Raw genomic sequence first — 24,889 nt, forward strand, 5'->3', positions numbered from 1 at the left:
GTAGACATAGCCTAAAACAAAAATGAACGAATAGAGAAAAGAAGTGAAGGTGGTTTCTACAGCAGCATGGCTCAAGGGAACTCTGGTGTTGGTCAGTTTGAACTCGACCTTAACCATTGCTTCTCCATGCTAACCTAAGGACTTCCCTATTGCTAAATTCCAGTTGATTAATAAACCCTATTCTGTTTTGGAAAGGCTGCATGAAGTCACTCCAGATGCATGGTCCCTGGGGAGGGTAAATCTCTGAACAGGAGACTATCGAAGTTGGACTCACTGGGAAGAGCTCACTGTGAGAAACAGGAGGACTGAAGCCCAAGGCTCCATGCAGGAGGCACTGAGGCTGTCTGACCTACCCTTGTGGGAAAGTGTGACCCCCTTGGGGGGGTCTGGGACACTGAAGGGGTCCTCAAAATGGATTTCTTAAAGTTGGGACAGAGCATAGATCCTGTGGATCTGCAACACTGCCCCATGTCAAGAGAGGGTTTCTTAAGTAGAGGCCTAACAGTAGCCTTCTGAAAGGCAGAGAGCATCTTACCCTGCAAGAGGGAGGCAAGAAGTGCCCATTAGGAGTTTCCCCAGTGCCTTTCTCCCATCCAGATGGCACACCAGAGTCTATCTCACAGCTTGTAGCAGGAGCTCCTTTGTGAGTGAGGCCAGCAAAAGCTCAAGCAGAAAAAGGGTAACATTGTTCGGCCAAACGTTGCTCTGTCACCACAGCGGCAATTCAGCCTGAATGTGAGTGATCTTATCTGCAACGTAATGTGAATATTCTTCACAGCGAGAAAAACTCTGGCTGATCCAAAATCTGAACTTCCCCAAAGCTCTGAAGTGTTTGGATTCATTTTTCCAGTATGGGACCATCTCTAGTTCATATCTAGGCTTCCCCACAAGCAGGACTCAGAGACACAATGATCAGCATAGGAAACTCATCATGGAACATGTAATGAATCAAAAATAGCACCATAGCACAGTAACTCTTTTATCTTTTTAGAAAAAATGTAATAATAAATTTACAATTTAACCACAAATGTAGCATATCCTTAGACAGCAATCCAAAGACATCTGTGACTTCTGTTTAGTAATTTAGACCTGAACTGAAGACTCAAGTCCCAACTCCTAGCTGGCTCAGTCCATAGGATCTCCATTTTTTAATCTGTTTTGTTTACTGTTTTTAGGGCATGGATATGTCATGACCGAGCTTCCTTATTAAAGGCACCTGCCAATGTTTTCTCTGTCTTCAGCACCATAGGATATTCTATTGACACTGAGGATCTCCTTCAATATTCTCTCTCTGGCTCTCTTGACATTTTTGCAAGGGGGGAGAAAGAGACAAGGGGAAGGTGCAGATAATGCTTCCACTGCTGAGCAGTATGAATTATGTCTGCTGGAGTAATAGTGTGAAGTGGCAGGGATCCATTTTGATGAATCTCATGCTGATTTGTAGCCCCAATTCAAGCTGTAGGTAACATTCAACACCTGGTTTGAGTACTAGAGAGATGGAATAAAGCACTATACAGTAAATACACCACGTACTGTAGCTGTTTGTTTATTGTCACGTGATCATTAATTTGCAATTATATTTAGAAACATACTGGAAGAGAAGTGCTTTTTTGAATACAGTTTTCAGAGTAGCAGCCGTGTTAGTCTGTATCTGCAAAAAGAACAGGAGTACCTGTTCTTTTTTTTGAATACAGTGTTATAATTCATACCACTCAGAAGGAGACACAGTGGTAATACTTGTTAGGCTCTGAGCTAGTTGATTTTTCTGTCTTCCCATCAGTGATTTTTGTTCTTCTTTTGTCTCCCAACACCAAACTGAAAAGAACTAGTTTGAAGACTCATGACTGGTTATTAATGGGCCTTCAGTGCTCTAGAAGTACAGTATGACCTACACACACACACGTCACCATTAAAAATATATCTATAATTTTGTCTTTAACATGATTAACACACATCACCATGGCGTTCATAGTATTCCATTTACTCCAGAGAAGGAATGTCCTTGTATTTGTTTATGCAAGTCACCTTCTTTATCTCCCATCCTGATTGCTACAAACTCCTCCTTTCTGGCTGCCTGAACACTTGCATTGCTCCCCTTCAGTTCATTCAAAATACAGCTGCTCAAGAAGTTTGCCTTGTCACTCTTCATTCTGCCCATGTCACCCACCTCACTGAATCTTTTCACCAGCTTCCCATCAAGTTCAAGTCCTATCTTCAACTTCAAGACCATCTCAGCTTTGTCCCTCCCTAACTGTCTGCTCTTGTCTCTTATTGCATCAGCTTACCCAGGAATCTAGCCGTTACCATCTAGTCCTTTCAGAAATGGCTCTGTGCTTTCTTCCACAATGCCCCTTGTGCCTGGAAGCCAAGATTTGCAAAAGTGGGTGCCTAAAACTAGACTTCTCCCTATATATTTAGGCACTCCAGTGACTGCTCTGATTTTCAAGGGTGCTGAGCAACCCCTTTCCCCCTGCCCACTTCCATTTGGCAGTAATGTCATAATGGTATTGCAAGTCAATGGATGGTGTTAATACAGATCATGTGACCATTTCTTAGTCTTAGATCTTGAAAGAAATGTTGTTAGCTTCAAATTGCATCACAGGGAGCAAAGTCTACACTAGGCAAGTAACTTTTCTCTTCTTTGTCTTGCTGTCTGAATTAATCATTCTTTGGTGTGCCCACACAAGCATTGTAAGATATGAAAAACATGACATAGTCCAAAGGGGGAGAATTACCTTGATTTCTGTTCCCTCCTGTTTTTGATTAGTTCTACTATGTTGACCCTTCTTCCTTCTCTCCTATCTCTCTGTAACTCCAGTTTCAATGAGCTGCTTGAACAGTAGCTGGTACTTTCGGGATACACATGTAGGATGCCCGAGGACAAAATGTAGCATTTATTGCTAGGATTTATTCATGGATATTTATTATTACATTAAAATTCCAAAACCAAATATATTCTCCCATGATTTCAGTGCTGATATTGCCCGATAATTATATTGGGCAGGCCAACTCCTTGGAGCAATCATGTCCCACTGTAGCATAGAGTCTATTACAGATGCACAGTTGAGTTTTATTCTGTGGTGGAAGACATCTACTCAGATCTTGAGCTAGAAGCCATTCCTGTTCCCAGAGGAAGCTGCCCAACTTTTCCTATGGCTAAGTTGCATAGGCCGTGACTCTACCCTATCTGGGCTCTGAAGGATGACATCAGGGATGATGCCAGAGACACTGAATAGACTTTACTTCCCCACAGGAATCTCTGAGCTATATCTCCACAATGCAGCAGAGTCCGTAGCCCATCAGAGAACTGAAGCTCTGCATATGGTGATCAGAAGGGAACGGAGCTACACAAGCACCCTAGGAGTCCATTTTGGTGTGTTGAGGGGGACAGAGTAGAGGAGGGTATCTAATCCTGGTTCCTTTTCTTCCCCCACATCGAAGGTATGAGGGTTACCACAAATCTGGGGGCATGAGGAGCTTATTTCCATAGGGGATGTGAATTTCCTTCACCTGACTTGCACAATGCATCTGCTGTTCCTGAGGATGATTGGGCAGGTGCAGACTGGCACAGTATGTGTTGATTAGGGGTTACCAAATCCTGTCCGAGCTATGTAACTTGGCCTTAGTCTGTTGGCCGTACAGCATTTAACAAAGCTAGAACTCGGTAATAAGCCTCGTCTGTCTGAGTTGTCAGACTGCATGAGTAAAGACTAAAGATACTGTAATAAAGATTTTTTCCCCTCAACCTGTTAGATTGCTTGTTATGTAAATCTTCTTATTATACAAACAAAAATTGGTTAGAAAATAAGTACAACTTTTTATGTCACATCTTTCAGACAAACTGCACTGTAGTCCAAAATACTTTACAGATTTAAATAAAAATAATAGCAATGGGAGAAAGCAATTAAGAGTTATAGGCAGGTGAGAAAAGATGTTTTACCTTGATATTTGAAACAGCCTTTTTAAAGATTTGAAAAAGTTTTATTATTTTGAAAGGGCCAAATTCTGGCCTTTGGTTCATATATATTGCTCCCTTTCAGCTCAATATATGATTTAGCAGGGGAAACAACTGCAGTAAAAGCTGTGTTATCTGGCATTTTACCAACCAGAAAGCCCTAGAAACGGGCATTTCTGGTATCTCCCAATACAAATTAAAAGTCTGTTTGGCGTGGAGCTGGCAGGCTCTGCGTGGCTCCCCAGAAGTGGTGACATGTCCCTGCTGTTCCTAGGTGGAGGAACAGCCATGGGGGCTCCATGCACTGCCCCCACCCCGCCCCACCCAAAGTGCTGGCTCCACAGCTTTCATTGGCCAGAAATTGCGGCCAATGGGAGCTGCAGGGGCAGCACCTGCAGGCGGAGGCAGCTTCTAGAGCCACCTGCCGTGCTTCTGCCAAGAAGCAGCAGGGACATGTCCCCGCTTGCAGGGAGCCACCTGAGGTGAATGCCGCCTGGATCCGGCATCCCGAAACCCCTCCTGTGCCCCAACCCTCTGCCTGAGCCCCCTCCTGCACTCAAACTCCCTCCCAGAGCCCATGCCCTGCACCCCGTCCCACGCCCCAACCCCCAGCCCTGAGCCTCCTCCCACACCCAAACTCCCTCCCTCCATTGGTAAGTATAACTCTTAGTTAACTGGAATTGTTGACTAACTGGCACCCTGTGTTCCCCCAACATGCTAGATAACAAAGCTTTTACTGTATTTACTAATATTATTTCTACATACTGCATTTATCTGGCTTTTCCCATGACTGATAAATCCATACAAAATCAGTCAATGTATCAAAAACTGCCAATGCACATGGTACATAAAACCATGAATAACTTTCCATACTAAAATTAAAAAAAAATCCAAGGGATTGCTAACTCAATTTCCAAATTTTGTAATTTATATAAGAAAAATAGAGAGCTCTTGGTTTCATAGGCAAGGCTTCCTGAGGATGGTGTTCCTTTGACATTTTTGTGCATGCTGAAAAGTTACTCTTGAGGAATTCATTTACATTGCTCTCTCTGGGTGTCCAACAGTGACTGATATAAATATTTTATTAAGAAAACCTGCAGGTTTCTGAAGATTATATGTCTTATCAAATTGACCCTTATAATTATGTTGTCTTCTGTAACTGTGGGATCTCTTTTAATTTTGCAGTTCTTTTGTAAATATTGAACCATTAAAAAGTATACATCGCTAAGCAAAAGCAGGCTGAGGGCAGGAAAAGGTGTAAACAGGGCTCTTCTGCCTGTTTGTGAAGAATCACATTCTGCTCATTGTTGCAGAAAAGTGAATGAAGACAACCCTTTAATTATATGCTAGCAACTGGTCATAGTGCAGCCTGACCTTAGCTTTTCAGTCTATTCTCCCAGCATGTTTGTGTAGCGATCATCTTGGATGTGTTTCTTTCCCTCCTCTTTCCTGGAACATGGGATTTAATGGTGAAATTATTTGAGGCTGTAATTTGTGCATAGTGAAGTCAATGGGAGTTTTGCAAGTGACTTACATGGGAGTGAGACTGGGACTATTCTATGCAGGGGCAAAGGAGGGAAGTGTTTGTGGATTTTTATTTGAAACAGAATATTTTTATGGTGGCTTCTGTTCTTTACATAATTTTTATGTTTTACTTAAATCCCTTGTGGCCCTATGGTGTGATCACCAAGCCACTGCCTACATTGTCCTGTGTCACTCTGCCCTCTGCAATTATTTGCTTGACCCCCTTGTCTCTGGAGCCATTGCCAACAGCACTCTTGTAGTCTGCTGTGAAGGAAGGGGGCAGGAGAGAGGGCATGCACCCCTTCATGTCATGGAGCTCTCCTCCCTGTTGGCTCCCTGTGCAGCAATCAGTGCAGCCAAATGCCTGCCTTCTCCTGGTTTGTGAATCGCTCTGGGGCTTCGGTGGGAGACAGGCAGGTGGACCTATGCAATTATGTTGTGCAGAGTCAAGGGTGGACAGTCTGTGCCCCCTAGACCAGAGGAGATCTTAGGAAATGAGGTAGGGAGCAGGCCAGAAATAAAGAGTAGGAGCAGATCAGTGACTAAGTGGATCTACTGGCCAAACTCTCTGCAGAGGTTCGGGCACAGTGGTTTCTGTAGAGCTGTAGCAGCTGTAAAGTGACTCTGTCCCAAATCTGTGGGCTTTGTGGAAGAGTCTACCTATCTTCTTCATCCTCATGGAACTCCCTCATGCACAGCTCATGTACATGGGCTAAGAGGATTTGGGTAATAGACATTATTTTAACTTGTTAAACTTGTAACTGAGAGGAAAAGCAGTTTAGACTCTATCAGCATGGGCTTGACGAATCTTTGCATTATTAAATGATTTGTGAACTAATTGAAATCTGTGCATTTTGTAAACTGATGTTATTCTTTTTAAAACTCCCCATCTCCCCAGAAGAGTCTTCCTGTAAGCATAGAGTTATGTGTAAAAGAACTAAAAAGGGTGGGTCTGTGTGGTAAAAGCCGCCAGTGTTTCATCAAACCTTGTAGTTACTGAATACAAAAACAATATTTGGACTGGTGGAGCAGTATGCTCTTATCGTACCCTATGTTACCCACTAGAGAACAAAAACAATAACATATAATCCTTCCTTTCCAAAGAAAATGGAACCTCTACCCTCAAAAAATAAAAACCCAAATCCTACAAACTAGCACTATCTGGTAATATCTCTACTACAAGGAGAACAGGCTTATTATTTTGTAACATACTGTTGTCATTAAACAAACTATTTTCATTATAGTCTTTATAATGTTAAAAGTAGGAAGTAGATCACATAGCACCATATCCTAATGCTGATCATGTTTCAGTGAAAGCAAGCACGCTAGAAACAGTAAATTCAGATTCAATAGGAGATGTATCTCTGGGTTGGATTTTATTTTTCTTTTAAAATGTAGGAGGACTCAGAGCTTTTAATTTCTTAAGGGATGAACAATTGCAGCATTAAGAGACATTTAAATAATGCTTAATTTTTGAAGCAAGAAAATTAGACAAATGGATGTGTTCAGCCCAGAATTTAGATCAGCATTCTGTTTTTTAAGCGTAATGTGGGATATTAGCCTTTTAAATGAATTCCTTTATTTCATATCATCTCTATCGCCATTAAACTTCATTTTCATTGATGTTTTGCATTGTTTGCATGTTCGAGTTTCTTACTTTAACTGTGGAGGATGGAGGAAATAATTAGATTGATAATAATAAAATTGCTTCTATGGCACCTTTTATCTGAGCATCTGAAAAATCCCAGTTTATGGATTTGAAGTTTTATTGTCTTTCTATGAGAAAATCTCTGTAAGGGGGAAGAGTTAATTGCAGGAATCCACGTACTGGGGGTGGGGGTGCTTCAGTTCCATCTCATCATCCCCCTCCCAAAGTGTAATAGGTGGCATTACAGAATGGATTTGGCTATGCTCACACTGCACCTGGGTCTGAGCATTGGCGTAGGACTCACCTGGGTGTATGCAGCTGCACTGCAAAACCCTACCCACATTACTGTGTCCTCACTGGTGCTGCACTTGTCTGTGTGCGTCCTGGGGTGGCTGGGGGGATATCCTATGGGCTATGGTTCCTGCTGCTGAGATGCTCTAGGATTCTTTCCCAGTCAGCTATGTCACCTGTGGGAGAACTTGTGTGTCCTTAGTGGGAATTCTGGGAAGGGCACTGGAGGACTATCAGCACTTGAGTGATTTAACTTCTGTCTTCATTGCAAAATGGTTGGGTTCTAGCCCAAGTGAAACTGGAGCCTGAACTCTAACCTATACCCTCAGCCAGGTAAACTAGCCTGGGCTTAGTACGTTTCCAAACCTGGGTCAGGGTTTTTCTGTGTGAACGATAGGAGAGTTAAGGCTACAACTGGGATAAGAGCCTGGGTTAGCTATACAGCCCAGACATACCCTTATTAGGGCTTGGATAGGATTGGTGCGGGTTATACAGAGTCAAAGCCTAGGCATGCTGGAAAATGCAGGAAGGTGTTTTCTACACATTCTTCTGTGCCCTGTGCTGGGCATGTGGGTGGCTCAGTTGCCATGTTGATATTTACTCCTTGGGCATGGATGACTTCAGTAAATTATCCTGTGGTGTTTACAGAGCTTAGAATGCAAGCGTGGGTTGAGCTGGTAAGGTGCTGAGCACTCAGCAAAGCACATAAGCATGTGACTAACTTCTTCAAGCACAGGAGTAGTCACGTGGCGGACAGTGGGACTACTCACATTCTTAAAGGTAATATGTGCATAAGTCCTTTGGGGGATCCAAGCTGCGGTGCTCAGCACCTTGCAGGATCAGTCCCGAAAACCCAGACTCATTTGTGGTCTGATTGACCCACAGCTCCCTTCTAGCTGCTGGGGTACCTGGCCAATACCGACGGTACTGCAGTAACCACTGTGTAAAACAATATTCTATTTCCTTAGCCTTTTATGAATTGAAAAACACTGAGTCTCTGCCAGCTCATTTTGTGTACAACTGAATCAATCTATCTATTCCTCTAAGAAATTTCTATTTCTTCATCAGATATTCTTTCAGGAGAGTTGCTCCTACTGGTTAATGTTTGTAAAGTGCTTTGAAGATGAAAAGCACTAAGTGCTAAGTATTATTATTATTTCTATTATACAGCAGACTGTAGGTATGCAGAATGAAGGTCCTCATGGAAAGTAGTTATTTCACATACTCACAGTTAAATGGCTTGGGCCAAAGTCATTCCCAATGTAACTCCAGTGAGTTACATTGGGGCTGAATTTGGTCCTTGTTTTGTCTTTTATCCATAATACAGCTTGTACCAAATAGAGTTTAGACCACATTAGGGTCTATTTAAATAAAAATGTATTTGTCTTCTGTTCAACATCACTGAAACTCCTCAAAAAAAGTCAATTTTTCGGTGACATCCATATCTTCCAAGTGTTCCCACCATTCAAAAGCTAAATGTATTTTAAAGATTCTTCATTTTTTTTTGTGCCAATTTGCCATATTGGGTAAAATGTCCAAACGCTTCCTGAGGAAATGAGCATTGTCATTTGGAACATATCCTCCCACTCCCCCCACCCCTGATGGTGAGAACCACATCTCTGTACCACAACAATAGGTAGAGAGACAAGCTGTGGCCATGCCCCAGCTCCCACTCAGCTTCTCCTTCCCTGAAGAAAAATTGAGACCGAGGGGACCCAAAAGAGACAAATACAGCCCGAGACTCAAAGAAGAGTTGGGGGAGTTAAGAAAAGATTAAGCAGGTGCTGGGACAGGTCAGCCCTGGCACTGGGGCAGGGGCATATCATCAGAAAAGCCCAGCCCTGCCCCTGCCCATCCCATATGCTCAGAGACACTGAGTCTGATCCTAGCACTATGAGGCTTTAAAGAACACTAACCCTTCACCTGCCAGCGCTGCAGCTGTGAGGGAGAGAGACTTGCTTTGGTTTGAAGCTGTGTTTCTCCTGGAATCACGGGACTCTAGGAAATGCCACTTTCAGAAAAACCACCAATAGAACTGGCACTGCTGGGTCTGAGTGGCCTGCCCTTCCCCATAACAATATCACTCCAGCGGCCAGTCCTCTTCTCTGTACATGCTTCCTCTGCTCTGGGGCACTGAGCCCTCTCCAGAGAGAGTCAGGGCTGGGTTGGGAGGTTTACATGGCTGCTTGGTGCTCAGCTGTCTTAGGCTTGATGCTCCCTCCCATTCCCTTCCCTTCCAGTCTCTCCTGGGAGATGTGCCAAGCTTCATTGGCAATGCTATGAGGTTACCCCTTTGCTGATGGCACAAGGCCTGCAAAAGGGGTGCTGCGTGCCCTCCCAACATTTGGGGCTGGCACTACTTGGCTATAGCTGCATGGGTTCTCTGGTGGACAGGAGGCCATTGGTCTTGAAGCCTTTCCCACACTTTGTGCAGGCAAACAGCATCCCCAGGACTTTATGTTTATGTTTTTGTTGGCTGGCCCCTAATGCTTGGCCATTCCCTATGATCTTATTGAAAATCTAGTTGGAGACCGTTGATATTGAACATCCAAACATTTCTAAAATTCCGTGGTTGCAAAAAACCTGAACTTAGGAGTCAACTCCAACTGCCATTTGCAACTTTGGAAGGAATCACTTGCTCTCAACCATAGTGTCCCACTGATCACAAAGAAGGAAAACTCTGGCAGCTGTCAATAGCCTAGACCTTCTTATCTGCACGTAAGTGCCGTGAAGCTGTTGATTATGCAGCAGATCACAGGGCATCAAATCCTGTGGGAATGTGCCCACTCTAAAACAGCTGCTTCTTAGAAGTGTGTACGGTATATGCAACTTGACCTTAGCAAAAATCAGACACTTTTGTTTTCTTAAGCAAGTGGAGGATAACTAATTCGTAGATATAAAGCCTGGAACTGAATTAGAACACCATAAAATAGCCCATTGAACAGTAGAAATAGCAGAGAATACAAAATATTCAAGGACATTTTATTTCAATGAATCTTACAATTAGTCTGACTAGGAAAAAAAATCCTGCAGGGTACACAACTTCAGTTATTTGGTCTCTTTCATCCTCTATCCATCACAAGAATACTGGATATTCTAAGCGCCAACTTGCATAGCAGGAAGCACTAAGATACTACAAAACCCTAAGATGGCTGGATGGTTATATGGATGCTAGTTCTACAAAGCATATATCCTGGTCCTTAAAGGCTTTGCATTCTACTAGTTACACTCACAGCAACACTACAGAAGAGTCCTGGAGGATCAAGAAATAGAGTTAGTTTGGCTGTATAATACCTGATAACTGTCAGTGCCCACCGGAACTTCCAAATCACACAGGCTGCAATGAGGATGAATTCTGCACTCTGTGTTCCCCAAACATTGCTCTCTAATAGGGAAAGGTATCATGACACTACCCAACCAAGCCCTCCTTGTTTCCCACGTCATTTCTGAAAGTAACGCACAATTATATTTCTGGAAGAGTGCAGGACGTGTTGATTCATCCACAAGCACAAAACAGTGAGGAGAGTAAATGTCTGCCCCACTGAGAAGCCTCTTTCTTTTCTAGTGTGGTACATGGAGTTTCTGGAATAATTTAATCATTAATCTAAATTCATAACTCAAAGAAGTGTTTCCAGACATTTTTAGCCTTGGTTGGAAAATGAGCCTCAGACTAGCAGACATTGAACAGATGCTTACTACAGTCAATAACTCCATCAACCAATGATATTAAACAAATAAACACTCTCATTATCTGTTAGAATAGACAGCCCACCTATGCTATTTCCCTGGCACCACTATGATTACTCTGGCTGTGATTCCTCCCTGTGATCCCATATCCTGTGACAGGAATATTATTGATTTATATCGAAAGCTGGCCAAGGTGAGTCTAAAATGCCATAGATAACTGTGAAAGGAAACTGAATATCTGGGGAAGGTCATAAAAAATGCATTGTGACTTTAAAAAGCTGCCTAGACTCCGAGGAAAATCAGAACCCTGGCAAAAGGCATCTAAACTGGTTTCTAAAATGTTTGTCCCACCAGGATATTTTACTCAGAAAGTCTCAGTTCACAGTACCTTGCAAAGAATCAGCAATGAAAGGGTAAAAGGAGGTGATGCAATGTAATTATGAAACATGCATTGGCCCAATTTTGGAACAATATCTTTACAGTTGCCAAATTCATGGTAATTAAATCACAAGGTTGATACTATAGGCTTTGAGGATTGCCAGTGGAGTTCTCCTAATCCTCTTTTGATCTTCTCACTGCATCAGGAATGTGGTTTATTGACATGTAATTAGATCAGGGTGTCACTACATCAATGTCAGTGTAAACATCAGTAAGTAAGTAGCTGATCCTTACAAGATCAGCAACCTAATCTGGGATGCCAACTGGCTTTGTTAACATTTAGGCTTAGGATTGTATCTGTTCACTTGATGCCTGACTCCTAACAATTGTGGAGCTTTGACATCCCAAGTAAACCAGCATCTAAAGTTAAACTAGTTCCATTGATGTTTTGATCATTGCTGTATCTTGTCTACTAATAGACATTATTGACTGGGGGGAAAAAAATCTAGCCAGGATCCCTGCAACTGGCTTTTGTCTTGTTCCTGATCTTTGTAAACTCTCGGTGAGTGAGTCACTGCGTATGAAACTTTGAATTTGTTAATTTTTAATAGACAACATAGCTGATTTCACTTTGGCGTTTTGTAATGCTTTAAAAAATCTGCTTTTGAAACTGGTGTGAATTTTGATACTTTTAAAAACAACAACACAGTTTTAAATGATTAGTCAGAAACAATGTTTTAAATACAACCATAGTGTATCCTTCAGAATTGTTCCGAGAGGAATAGATTTCAAAAGAAGGTTCTACTTAAGCAAATATTTTCCTGGAGAAAAAAGTATATCCATTTATTTTAAAGCTGTATACAAGGTTAATTAGGTTTAATGCCTCTAGTCTAATTTTCCTGGGTATTATCAGCCCAATCCTATAGTTCTTACTTGAGCAAGTTCCCATTAATGCCAGTGTGAGTTTTATTCAAATAACTGTGCCCTACCAGTATATATAGCTGGCTCTGGAGGATCGGGGGCTTGATCCAAAGCCCAATAAAGTTAACGGGAGTCTTTCCATTGACAGTGAGCTTTGGATCAGGGTAGGGTAGCCAAGCTGTCAGTGTGGCTTTTAAGAAAAGTCACAGCATGATCATCATGCAAAGGACGTGGAAATAAAAGTCCTAATCCTTCTATTGAAGGGATGGGCAAAACTCCCATTCACTTCCATTAAGGAACAAGTTCAGACACATAGTTTTAGAAAGATCAGAGACCTGCAATGCAAATAAATAATAACATCTCAATCATTATCCTGGACCCACAATAACCTTTGGTAGTTCCTTTTGGAACATATTTGTTGCATGTCTATTTGTGACAGCCAATGAGCAGTCATGAACATGAGTTATCCTAGTGAGCCACCTCCATAATCACAAGCTAGTTCACAAATATTTTTTAAATCTTGTTATGATTTTTTAAATTTTGGTGGAACTGACGCTTTCATAGAGAATCCACTGGCCTAGTCGATCTATATGTGCAGCTGGAACTGGAGGACAGGGGATGGATTGCTCAAAATTAACCTGTTCTGTTCATTCCCTTTGAAGCACCTGGCATTGGTCACTGTCAGAAGACAGGACAGTGAGTTAGATGGACCACTGGTCTGACCCAGTATGGCTGTTCTTATGTTGTGGCTGATCTCTTGCTCTTGGTCTTGTGGGGGGAGCAAAAGGGGCAGCTGCCCTGGGGCCCGGCGATTTAAAAGGCCCCGGGGCGACTGCAGCGGTGGCCGGAATCCCAGGCCCTTTAAATCGCTTCCAGAGCCCCTGGCAGCGCAGGCCAGGCAGTGTGGAGGGGCTGGCTGTGGGAGGCTGACCAGAGCCGGGCCCCCATATCGGTAAGTCTTTTATCTTATGTTCACCCCTGCCTTTAACCAATTTTAACTCTCCCCTTTCTTTCTTTCTTTCTTTCTTTCTTTCTTTCTTTCTTTCTTTCTTTCTTTCTTTCTTTCTTTCTTTCTTTCTTTCTTTCTTTCTATAAACCTTTAGATTTTAGATACTAAAGGATTGGCATCAGCATGATTTTGGGGTAGGATCTAAGTTGTATATTGACCTGGGTGTGTGGCTCGTCCTTTGGGACCAGAAGAACCTTTCATTTGAAGAAACTGGTTTTCAAGAACCACTCATCTCTAAGTCTAGTGTTTTCGGTGGTAATTCAAGGACTGGAATGTCTAAGGAAACTGCTTTTATGATTTCTTGTTAGCCAGCGTGGTGAAACAGAAGTTTACTTTTGTTGCTGGTTTGGTATATCCTAGGGAATTAGCCACCACTCTTGGGGTGTGTCTGCCCTATTTCTCAGCAGTTTGTCCTGAATTTGGCATTCACAGTTGTGACCCACAGAGGCACTGTTACACCCCCCTAAGTCACAGAACAATCTACGAACTGGGGAAAGATAGGTGGCCAAATCTATCTTGCATGCAGGGCTTGATCTGATAGGCACACACTCAGGACACCTATTGGATCAGGTCCCAGTCCAAATTACACTGTTAGAGGAGGTGACCCCCTTATAACCTTTGGCTCAGTATTTATAGCACTCACATGGGATGTGGGAGACCCAGCTACATTTCCCCTCTCTGCCTGATTGGGAGAAAGGAGATGAACAGGGGTGTCAGAACAGCTGATGACAGAACGAGGAGTAAAGGTCTCAAGTTGCAGTGGGGGACGTTTAGGTTGGATATTAGGAAAAACTCTCTCACTAGGAGGGTGGTGAAACACTGGAATGCGTTACCTAGGGAGGTGGCGGAATCTCCTTCCTTAGATATTTTTAAGGTCAGGCTTGACAAAGCCCTGGCTGGGATGATTTAGTTGGGGATTGGTCCTGCTTTGAGCAGGGGGTTGGACTAGATGACCTCCTGAGGTCCCTTCTAACCCTGATATTCTATGATTCTATGTCTGACAACTAACCACTCTGCGGTGGGCCTACCTCAATCTGTCCTGTTGAAGAGTGGTTGGAGCAGGGGGACTGGACTGTGGGTGCCCCATGTGAGTGCCCTAACTGCCAGGCTGTAGAGTCATTCTCAGTCTCTCTCTCTGGCCCAGTAGCTAATTCAGTATTTCTCCACAATGGAACACTCATTGGGTCAGTGAGGGGAAACTGCTCTGTAGATTGGTGTTTAGCCTCAACAGCAGAGGTACAGCCACATCAGAATAGCCTATAGCTCAGTGGTTAGAACATTCTCCTGAGATATGAGGAGATCCCTGTTGAAAGCCTTTCTCCCCATCAGGCAGAGGTGGGAATTGAACCTGGGTCTCCCTCCCATATCCCAAGCTCTGAATGCTGGGCTAAAAGTTCATAATGGGGGCACCTTCACAGCTGGCTGTTTTGTGTGGAATGAGGCTGGTGCCTAAGCTACCTGATTATCCAGGAACATTTACAGATTGCTAAGTAAATATAGGCACTTCCCTACAGCCTTGACTTAGGTGCCTGTCTCTGTGAGAGGGGCTGAACTTGGCACACGCCTCTCGTCAGCATCTCCCATTAGAAGCTTCCCGCCTTGCATGCTTGCTCCTGTGGATTGCATTCTAAGGCGCCTTTCTCTCCCCATTCATTGTATAGGGAGCCTAAGCCCCTAACGCAGACTTTGTGGATGACAGTGTTGTTCCTGTGATTTTCCAGGCACCTAAAATGTAGATACTGCAATGCCTAAGTCCCTTTGTGGGTCTGGGCCTAGATGACTTAATGGATGTAAAACACTCGTCTTTCACCCTTAGAACCAAAATAGTGAATTGGATTTGATGTTGATTTCACTAGAACTGAGAAAACGAAAAACTACCACATAAAATCTGCTACCACTGGAAGTCGAGAAAAGCCTAGTATTGAGCTTGTGTGGAGACAGAATTACATGATCTCAGCCTTTGGCGTCATCCACACGGGAGTTTGACCTGTGAAAGGAAATTATTTAGCAAGACATATTTTAAACAAGTTTGTAAGCATAGATTAAACAAGATTTTTGGGTCAGTGTGGGCCAGGCAAAACCATTTTAGAAAATAGTTTTTGAACAGTATCTTTAGACTTCACCTAGTGTGGACAAGAGTTTACTAATACTATAAACATGGACAGAGACCATGTAAATTATTTAATTTGTGTTTAAAAGCTGTTTCCTATCACAGGTAACAGTCTACTTTATGGGGATTTAGAGAGGGGGTGATCATGGTGGGACAAAGGAGAGAGGCTTGCATGGTTTCCACAGTTGCTAGTCCTTTGAAAATTCACTTAGGACAAACAATCATTAAAAAGTTGTCCACTTTTTCCGGTTTAGAGATTAACACAGTGCTGCTGACGTATCAGTTATTCTTCTAGTTGTCTAAATAAACCTGCTTATGTGAATAACTGAAACCCAATATGACCTCTTCCAAAAACACTCCACCAGTCGAGGCAGGAAAAGTCAAATTGTTTGAAAATGACTAATGATTAGTTTACAGTTCTTATAATATACAGGTTCCATAACAATGAAATTAATCCTAGAGGAAAAATATTAGAAGGTAGTTTACTCCCAGGGGAGATGTGCTGGGGTTCTGCATTATTAGTTATGATGAGCACTCATCAGGACAGACAGCAAAACCCCAGGATGCCTCGTTGTTTAATCAGTTCGGGTAATATCAAGTTGATTAATCAGCTGCGCTTCTTTCTGATAGATGCTATTCACATTTGCAGCAGTGGTAACGTTCCCGTTCTGCATAATGCCAATAGCAATGAACTCTTAGGAGCTCCAGTCTCATACACTGGGCAATGAGAACAACATCTAAAAGTTTGGAATTTTTTTGCTGTTTGTTTTAAAAAAAATCTTAAAGAGAAATGCTAGACGCATTTTATTTGTGTGACATGCATAATGTTAATGTGGAACAGTGTCTAGAACAGGGGTCTCAAACACACGGCCCACAGAGTTATTTCCTGTGGCCTGCCACAGGCGCTGACTGCACTGGCAGTCAACCTCCCCTCACCTCCCACCCTCCCTCCTCCTGAGCACGCCATGTCCCCACTCCTCCGCCTAGCTCCCAACGCTTCCCGCCACCAAACAGCTGTTTGGCGGCGCCTAGGACTTTCCAGGAGGGAGAGGGGAGGAGCGAGGACACGGCAAGCTCAGGGGAGGAGACGGAGAATTGGCAGGGATGGGGTGGGATTTGGGGAAGGGGTTGGAATAGGGGCAGGGAGGCGGCGGAGTTGGGGCAGGGACTTTGGGGAAGGGGTTGGAATAGGGGCAGAGAAAGGATGGGAAAAGGCGGGGCAGGGACAGGGCCTCATGGACTAGATGAGCAGTCTGAGGTATGAAGTTCAGCATGTGTGATTCTTTGCTGTGGGTAGTTGGGAAGAATGTTTGTTAAAAGTGGCAACGTATTTTGTATGAATAGTTACTTTAAAAAGTTCCTGCCGTTACAGCTGTGTTCATAGACTATTAGTGTAGATCATCATCAGTGTTACTGACTGCATAAGGAATCGTTACAGGTGTTTATATTTTATTAAAGCCCCTCTTTGCATTGCAGTTTTTAAAAAGTTAATACATTGACTTTTAATAGCATATTATATTACTCTTCATTTTTTTCATTTTTGACTATACTTTTGTATCGTTGTATGAAAAGGTGTCAGTGATGCGGCCCTCAGGCCAATGTACTAGTCCTCATGTGGCCCTCATGGTGATTTGAGTTTGAGATCCCTGGTCTAGAAAGTGGCCATGAAGCTGCACTGGGTGAAATCTGGGCCTCACTGAAGTCAATGGGAGTGTTACCTCTGCATTCAATGGGACTGGAATTTCACTCATTAAGTCTATAGATTAGATTTTCTCCTCTATGGATGTTTTGCGCACACACACACACACACAAAATGAAGAGAGTTGCTGTACATACAACTCTCAAGTATGCGCACACACACACACAAATGCACACGCCTATTTGCCTACCTACTTCTCAGCTACATAGACGCACATACATATATCTATGGCACTCATGTGCAATAGGCACATGAGCAGTCACACACACAAGTACACACTTCACACATACACACATTTGTCCATTGCAAATGCTGAAAGTCAGCATAAAGAAAATCCACTTTACTAATGCACTTTATTTTGTCAAATTTCACAAGGAGTTGCATCAATATGACTAAGTAGTTTAAATGAGTTTTACAAGAAGTCCATGCTGTGTGAGAATGCATGAATTAGAGAGGGAGACAGAATCTGGTGCATTGTATTACATTCTCAGATGATAAATGCCCCAGAAATCCATCAGCAAGTGAAGGCTTTTGGTTACTACTGTGCACTGAACTTAAAGCTACGAAGAATATAAATCCATTTTTAATTTGGAGTGAGCCTCACAAGTGAATGCAGTAAAACAAAAGCATAGATACTGTTGTCATATATAGCTGCAGTGTTGCAGCAGATCAAAACAATGCTTCATTTTTTTTAAAAAAGAGAAACTTTAAAAGTATTTTATCAATTTTGAGTTATATCATTCGTTCTGAGAGAGTGAAAATACTCATCTATTCACTAGGTGTACATGAAAGAAAAGGGTTAAATGGCAGTAATGATCAGTGGGATTCTATGGAGCCATTTACTATAACTATCCAATGATGCACTCTAAAGTCTAAAGCGGGGTAGTCAATAGGCAGACTGTGGGCCAAATCCGGACTGCCAGAGGCTTATGACCAGAAAACAAAACTCTGGGGGGCCATGGGCAGTGCGAGTAGGGAAGTGACTGGCTGTGTGCTGGTGGGTTGACTCATAACTTTGGGGGGGCAGGTGTCCCCCACGCCCTCCCTAAATGGAACCCTGCCAGGCATGCTGGGGCACACTGGGGCTTGGGGCTTCAGCCCCGCAGGGCACGCCAGGGCTCAGGGCTGCAGCAGTGATCTGCATTGCTGCTGCTATCAAAGGATGCTGTAGAAGGGGGCGTCAAATTATTTTTTGTAAAGGTCCAAATTTCTTGATCAAGGTATAATGAAAGTCTGGACTCCAGAAAAACATTCTTCACACTGCAAGTGCTCCTGTTCAACGAACATATACTATGCTGTGTAATATAGCCAGGGCCTATTGCAGGGGTAGTCAATAGGCGGACTGTGGGCCAAATTCAGACTGCCAGAGGCTTTTGCGAAACTCTGAGGAGTTGTGTGCAGTTCGTGCAGGTGAAGAGAGAGTAGAGGGGACTAGTACAGGTAGAGGAGGGACTGGCCATGTGCTGGCAGGCTTCAGGGAGCTGGTGCCCTGGGCTGACACATAACTCAGGGTGACATTTGCCTTCCCTCCCACCCCCCACTCCATAAAAGGAGCCCCGTCCCCACCAGGCTCATAGTGGGGGCCCTGGCAGGTGCCCAGGGCTGACTCGTAACTCAGAGGGGGCAGGTGTCCCCCCTCCCTAAATGGAGCCCAGCCAGGCATGCCGGAGTGCACCAGGCTCAGGGCTTCAGCTTGCATTAAAGCACTCTCTCTCTAAAAGAGTTTATTGTACATTTTATGTGGATAAGGTCACCATGCTTTTCGGTAGATTTTGAGGGAGAAGTTGTGTGAGAGAGAGCAAAAGGAGAAATACCGGACATGCAGGATGTTTTTTTTAAACATACATTAAAAAGGCTATATAAAATATACAAACTAAACTACAAATTGGAATTCACTGAAATTTGGACTAAAAATCCTAAATTATTGGATGTCTACCTCTGCTTCTGTACTCCCCATTTGCCTCTGGTTCTAAAGGTATCTCTTCTTTTGACTAATTGCACAACAATCATTAAGTGATAGTGTTTGCAACTTGCCATTCTTATGAAATGGTGACTAATAGAACAAATGTTTGTGCATTAGGATGTGCTATTATCCCATTAGGGATGGGAAGAGAAATGTATTTTTGAATTTCAAAGACCTTCAACATCATTGTGCTAAATTGGAATCAGTAGTCTAATGGACAAAGAAGGGGGGAGGAGAGATATACATTGTAGTGTGTTTTCGTTTTCTTTTTCTGTTTATTTTTCCTGTAAAGCCTTTGAAATAAAGTACTGTGAGGAAAGGTAAAAGTCATTGATAAATAACCTAAAGCAGTTCTTACCAAGTGCTTACCAGTGCTTACCAAGGCCAAACTCTGACTTCAGGTAAAAATGTCAGGCTTTGGCTTCTCAAAATGTAGTCATGTTAAATGGACCCCTTTTCGAGATGGAGGATGGTTTAGTGGTCTCAATCTCTGGTTTTAAATATCTAAATTCCCACTACATCAAATCCATGCAGGACTGGTTGAGCCTTTCATCCTTCTGCTGAAGAGAAATTAAATTCTATGCTGCATGTGTGTGCTGGAATGATTGGTTAAAAGCTGAGGCCATCACACTTAAAGGTCCCGTTAATAAGGTCTAGGGGGTTTCCTTTTCACCTGGGGATTTGGTGCCAATTTGCTCCTACATGCCTTGTCCTGGCCTCCCCGCTATTGTTGTACGATATTTGGTTGCTGCCCTCCAACGTTTAGGTGGTGGCACTTCTGTGGTTCTGTGCGGCTACCAGCCTTAATCTTGCTGTCAGTTCTGTATCGACATGGAGTCTGCACCCATGAGGAGACCCACTGTACTCAACTGGGCACAGCGTAGGCACACGACTGTCAGTTTGGGTATAACTATGGATCCCATTGCAAGATTGGGTTCATAGTTTATCAGGCATTTTGGTATCCTCTAGAATAAAATGTGCTACTGTATATGGAATAGAGGTGAGGTGGAGATGCAAAAGAAATTTTGACTTAAATCCACATTTTAAAACCTTTTGAAATTCAGATGTGTTTACAACCCATTATAAGAGGGAAGTCATTAAATTCAGAGCTAAGTTTGGATTCTAAGCCACCATCCCCAAAATTTTGAAGCTGCTTTGATCTAGTGTTTTGGTTGAGGTCCACCTCCAGTATAAACTTTATTTTAGCTAGTTAGAAACTGACTCTTCAGTTCCAGAGTAGCAGCCGTGTTAGACTGTATTCGCAAAAAGAAAAGGAGTACTTGTGGCACCTTAGAGACTAACAAAGGTTACAGCTGTAGCTCACGAAAGCTTATGCTCAAATAAATTTGTTTGAATCTTCAGCGAAACTGATGTTTCCTGTGTATGAAGTTTGGAGGAAGAAGTAGTAAGTTGTATACTGGAATTGTTATTAAATCTCAACTTTTATCTTCACTGGATACCTGTCACTAACGCAGACTTCTCTCCCAGCTCCAAATCATGTGCTGTCACACCCAGTCTTTTACCAGGAGCTTTATTTCCTTAACAGACGTTATCAAACAAAGAGAAAAAAACAGTCTTAACTCATTTCTTAGCCTCAGCTTCATGGCCACCCCTTCCAGGGGTTTCTGGCATTCCAGCTCCTGTCTCAGTCAGTTCTTCTCTCTTCTTGGAGCAACAGCCCCAGGGCTGCTTCCCTGAACCCTTAGCTTCTTGCTCCAATGACCCACCACAGGAGCTAGCTCCACTCCAGTGTGGCTTTCCCTCACCCAGCTACCCATTAGCAACCTTTTATAGGCCCAAGTGCAGCCCGGCCCTCTTTAACTGGCTGGATTGGACTCACCTGCTCTGGTCCAGGGGCACTGGACTTAGTTTATCCACAGGGACCAGCTACTCTGTGACAATATCTCAGTCAGAGAGGGAAAAAACTAAAGGTAAAACTGTGCATGTGGAGACAGAGTACATACATCTTTGCAAGAAGGCTAAAAAAACATGATGGTTTAGAAATTTTGTTTGTTTATGCTCTATAAGGAATATGAATATCCTTTGAAAAAATAAAATTCTTAAGATTACAAACACAAAGGAGTGATCAGTGCAAAACTTGAGTGGAATATACAGCACAGGAAGAAAAGTGCAATATATAGTGCGATGTGCACTGCAGTGTGAGACACGGTTCATTGTCAATGGTTTAATAGCGAGCTCCTGAGCATATCATAGACCTGCTCCAAAGCTCATTGAAGCCAATAGGAGTCTTTTCACCAACTTCAGTGGGCTTTCCATCAGGCCTTAGTAAAATAGTGATGGGACTTACAATACTCTATGGCTTAGCATCTGTCAAGAATGAATTTCCATTATGAACTTCATTTTTGAAGCATATACAGTTGTTCGGTTTCATTCACATTGGGCTGTCACTTGCTATTCCCAGCCTTAGTATAGATGTGATTTTTTTTTTTAAGCAAACTTTCATAGCATTCTGGCCATGGAATAAATATATAGCAATACAAATATATGGCAATACTTTAACTTGTTTAGTTAAACTTTTTGCAGTTCCCCTCAATGTCCAATGACCAAACTCTTTAATAGTAACAACGAGAGATATTGCAGGGCATGATATGAACCAGGACTTTTTAAAAAAATATTTATTTATTTAAAAAGGCAGAGCAATTACATCAATTTGAAAGTCAACAACTCTGTACGTGCAGTATTTGCTTTGCTCGTTGTTTAGATAATAAACATCGCATTCCATGTGACTGTTACAATATTTGCCTGATATAACATTAGCAATAGTAATTACTCTCAATAGTACTTTCATTATAATTAGAGCTGCATGAAGTTTTTCAGATGAATGATTTAGTCACCCAAAAAATAAATTAATTAATTAAAAAAGCAATTTTGGGCCAATCAAAATTATCTGCAAACTTGGATTGAATTTGGCAAATAGTTTTGACTGGCTTTTTTTTTAAAGGAGTCAAAGACCCAGATTTTTACAGGTATTTAGCATTGTTGTGGTCAGCACTGTAGTGCCTAACTGATTGAGGAACCTGAATCTCGCTTTCTTTTATTGTTTTGCAAAGCTGGGATAATGTGGCGGGGGGTGCATCTGAAAAAGCAACAAATGAGGGCAGCAGCAACAGAAAAAGGTAGCCTAAAACCCCATCCACTGTCAATGGGATTTTGGCTCATAAGTGGCTAAATCCTTTTTGAAAAATGAGATGTAGGCTCCTAAATCAGTTAGGCAGTGCAGCGCTGAGTGCAGCAACGCCTCAATAGCTTTACAAATCTAGGTCTAAGTATTTTGTTTTGACATTTTCTAACAAAACATTTCAGTTTTTTGTTTTGAGGCAACATTTTGTTGAAGCTTTTGAAGCTCTAGATTTGTTTTCTTTAAAGAAGGGTAAAAAACACCCCAAAATGAAATAAAATGAAAACAAGTTTATTTCAGGATTTTCTTTTGATGAGAAAAACCATAATAAATCAATTTCAGATCAGCTCAAACTAGTCCTGTCCGTCGTCCCCCCCCCCACCCGCTAGATTTTTTTGGTTTGGCCACCAAACTGAATAATCAGTTATTTGTGTAGCTTTAATTATAACCTCATACTGATAACTTTTTGAAAGTTTCCCCTTTGAGATTGCAACTTTCCATTCTTGGTCTTAACCAAGACTATTTAAAAAAAAAAGTGTAAAACATTTGAGGAAAAGTCATGCCACTTGTGAATTACAGGAGAGTGAAAAGATACACTCAGAAGTATTTTAAGAATTTCTATTTACTTACCAATAAGACAAAAACAAAACATCAGCAACAATCACTTCAAGTTTTGCATGCCAATAGGCCTTACTAAGGCGTAGTCCCTTTGCTTGATGTGGAAAGTGTGATTAAAAATAAAAAAAAGGTACAAGCAATTGAAAAATGACTTCTGGGAATGTTCAGTGGCATCTGCTATGGTTTTAGTTGAGATTAATGAAGCTCAGCCTTCTTTGTGATGAGAGCTGGTTCTTGGGGCAGACAAACGTGGGGGGGTGCCCACTGCCAGGAGTGCCAAACTGCTGTGCTAGTTGGGTTTTTTTGGGGGGGGATGGGACACTTGAACACTCGGTTGGAGGGCTGTGTGGTAAGGGTGCTGAAAATGTTTACTGCCCCAGCTGGCAAATGGAGAGGGCTGTTCCTGTTTGTGACATCACAATCTACACTATCCCAGACTGCTCTGAAATAGTCACAGCAGCAGACCTTGGGCCTCTCACCCAGGGCCTCCTGGTGGGATGATTTCAGTATTGCTAAACCCCAAGCCTTCAAAAATCATGCGATTGTCTTCAAAAGCAAGAAATTCAAAATAATAATAAAGAACCCAACATGTATTATTTTGTTTGCCTTCTGATTTCTGAGCCTTTAGGATTCACTTGGGTACAATTTAAAACTTTTCTCCTTATCTGACTGTGAGGGCTAAATTCTTGCTCTTTGTTTTAAATGAAAGCTGAGTTTCTTACATAATCCCTTGACTCCAGGAGCTGGGGCTGTAAGAAAAACACCAAGTATCTCAAAAACCACAATCAAATCATGAAAGCTCAGAACATGGCAATTAGGAGAAGGGAGATCGTAAGTCTCTCACTGAAAAACACATGCAAGACAATCCTCCACAAGATGCAAATTACCTTTCAACATTTTTCTGTTGCTTTTTCAGATGTACTGCTGCCACATTATCCTAGCATTGCAAAAAAAAAAAAAAAAAAAAGTCTCCTGTCAAACTATTGCAACAGGACATCTTAGGTGTGAATCCACCTCATTCACTAGTGACCTGTGATCTTTCCTCTCAAACATTAAGTAAACTATATATCAGAAAAGGAAAACCAGGGCATGTGTTTGCCATTTGAGGTGAGTGTGGTTGTACGGGGGGGTTAACAGCTGAGATGGGTAAAGGAAAGAAAGCAGTCTGTTTCTTTTCCTCTCTTTGCCTTGTCTTTTTAGCCTTCCTTGTTCTAACCTTCCTCCAGGAAGTCGGTCCCTCCCCGATGCACAGTACCTGGTTCTCTCTCTTTTTCTTAAAGGACTTCAGAGTCAGACCCAATTACTTATGTTGAGCCCTGTTGCTGCTTTCACAACCACTGCAACCTCAGACATGCTTCTTTTCTATTCCCTAGTTACTGGTACATAAGAACGGCCATACTGGGTCAGAACAAAGGTCCCTCTAACTCAGTAGCCTGTCTTCTGACAGTGGACAATGCCAGTACCCCAGAGGGAATGAACAGAACAGGTAACCATCAAGTGATCTATTCCCTGTCACCCACTCCCAGCTTCTGGCAAACAGAGGCTAGGGACATCATCCCTGCCCATCCTGGATAATAGCCAAAGATGGATCTATCCTCCAGGAACTTATATAGTTCTTTTTTGAACCCTCTTATAGTCTTGGCCTTCACAACATCCTCTGGCAAGGAGTTCCACAGGTTGACAGTGCTGCCTATTAAGCTTCCTTTTGGTCACTTCTCATTGAATAAATTGGCCAAACTACTGCACAAAATCTGATGGGGCATCCCAGCATCTTCACAAAGCTAACAGCTGGCAGAGAGCGAGAGGGGCATACGTAGGCACCTCTGAACCTGACAATGGTAGGGAGTAGACAGAGTGATACCAAAGCAGGGGGCAAGAGCAAGTCACTAAATGGCCAGCCAATTGCCTGACTTTTTCTTATGAAATCAAAAAGAAATCTGAGTTTCA

The sequence above is a fragment of the Lepidochelys kempii genome, chromosome 1 (genome assembly GCF_965140285.1).
Source record: "Lepidochelys kempii isolate rLepKem1 chromosome 1, rLepKem1.hap1, whole genome shotgun sequence".
Lineage (NCBI taxonomy): Eukaryota > Metazoa > Chordata > Testudines > Cheloniidae > Lepidochelys > Lepidochelys kempii.